We start from the raw sequence: 2,503 nt of genomic DNA on the forward strand, positions 1-2,503 counted from the left end.
TTGATTTTATGTACGACCACACGAAATTTTGAAACATTCCGCGTGCATTATGCTCGGTGAGTGAACTGCAGCGTGGCAGAATAAAATATTGTAGTGACAAACTGAATGCAAGTATAATAATAGTAGTAATATTAATAACGTGTTTGTTATCATTGGTGGTTCTTTATGTTGCGCGGTAAGTATTTACGTTGGAACATATTATTTACTGTAAAGTAGACCCTGTTTTACGCTTCAAATTTCATGCGCCCACTCAAATAATCAATTAAAATAGTATTTTCTATCCTCGTATATTTTTTTATTTCTATAATTGTAGTGAAAATGATGCCATTGTTATAGTTGCACTTTTCCAGCGCACTATTAGACTATTGTAAGATCATTTACTCTAATATTAGCATTCTGAATACCAATGGTACGGCCATGTTGAATTAATTTAGGGTTCCTTGCTTTACCTACATAAAACATGAACTGTTTAACCTTTACCTGATTTTATCCTAACCTGATCACTTGACTTTATAAAAACAAATCTACTAAAAGTTTTTACTTTTTATTTAAGTGACAACGTTGGTGATGTAAATGGCTGAATATATGGATTTAGACCATTACTTGACCAAAAAAAGACTTCCGTATGTTAAAGAATTTAACATGTCCTTGGAAAGAAACTCATTTCTTGTTGAGTGAAACGTGTCACGGATGCGGCCATTACAATAACGTTTTTTTCAGTTCCTATCTTAGTAGTGACAGTAAATCCTTTTTCAAGCTGATTCATTTCACTAACAAAAGGCCCCGGGTATGCATCTAAATTTGATGGCTTTACATTTCCTGAGTAAATATCTGTAAAAGAAGATGAAAACCATAAAATCAAACAAATATTAGTAAATTGTTCACATAGGGAAATAATATAAAGAAAGTCTCAGATTGCGGGTATTTGGCCCGAGCCGAAGGCGAGGGCTATAAACAAGCTATCTGAGGCTTTCTTTATAATTTCCCGTGGTGATCATATGATTTCACATCTTCCCCTGGGTGTAAAATGGCAATTGCCATGTAAATATAATTACAACCCGAAAGGATATTTGTGCGAATTACCTACTCAGGCACAAAAAGTGCTACTTTGCGCACTAGTGTGGAAAAGTATACGCCATTTCTAGAAGAGATATAGCATGCATTTTTCCGTGATATAATAATTTCTTGATGGCCACAGCAATCTCTGGAATTGGATTTTGCGACTTATACAGGTTGAATTCTAATTAGGCGTTGATACGAAAGCGTATGCATATACTGATTAGTAACTAACAACTTTTCCAAAGAAAAAACTTAGAAAAATGTGTTTTTAAATTATTTATACTTTAAGTCAATGCCCAACTGCAGTGTAAATCACTTTTTAAGGCAAAATCTTTTTCATAATCGGTTTCCTCCTCGGTCGAAGATTCATTTTCACTGACATGATCTATGTCACAGACTGAATCTCTGTCCTCTATATATCGACTTCTTGCATGAAATAAAATCCTGCAGAACCCTCACCAATATCTTTCTCAACACTTAACTTGTCTGGTGTTTTTATGTTATGCTTATATTAGGCTGACATTCTTACAAAAGCATTTATCAAAACCATTATAAAATCAAATGAACTAATATCATTCTAATATCTTACTAAACTATTGCTATTGATCTTATAATAGCTTTAAACAAGATCAAAAAGTATACGCTTATAATGTTCTTATGTTATGCTGATATTAGTCTGACATTCTTACAGAGCATTTATCAGGACCATTATAAATCAAATTAACTAATATCATTCTAATATCTTACTAAACTATTGGCTATTGATCTTATAATAGCTTTAAACAGATCAAAAAAGTATACGCTTATAATGTTCTTATGTTATGCTGATATTAGTCTGACATTCTACAAAGGCATTTATCAGGACCATTATAAAATCAAATGAACTAATATCATTCTTATATCTTACTAAACTATTGCTATCGATCTTACAATAGCTTTAAACAAGATCAAAAAAGTATACGCTTATAATGTTTCTTATGTTATGCTGATATTAGTCTGACATTCTTACAAGAGCATTTATCAGGACCATTATAAAATCAAATTAACTAATATCATTCTAATATCTTACTAAACTATTGCTATTGATCTTATAATAGCTTTAAAACAAGATCAAAAAAGTATACGCTTATAATGTTCTTATGTTATGGCTGATATTAGTCTGACATTCTTACAAGAGCATTATCAGGACCATTATAAAATCAAATAAACTTAGAGAATGGTGCGATAAGAACAGATATTCTCAAGTACAATGAGTCTTCGTAAATGTTTTGTAGGAGTAAGAGGCTCTTAATATGGTAGTATAATTAATGAGCTTATATACATATATGAGACTAGGCTTATAAGAAAGGAGTTCTTGATCTGTACTAGCTTATAAGGCTAATATAAGCCGTAACATGTTTCCCAAATTTTATAATAGAGCGCTATAAGCCCACCACTTCATAAA

Source organism: Choristoneura fumiferana, chromosome 29 (assembly GCF_025370935.1).
Source record: "Choristoneura fumiferana chromosome 29, NRCan_CFum_1, whole genome shotgun sequence".
NCBI lineage: Eukaryota > Metazoa > Arthropoda > Insecta > Lepidoptera > Tortricidae > Choristoneura > Choristoneura fumiferana.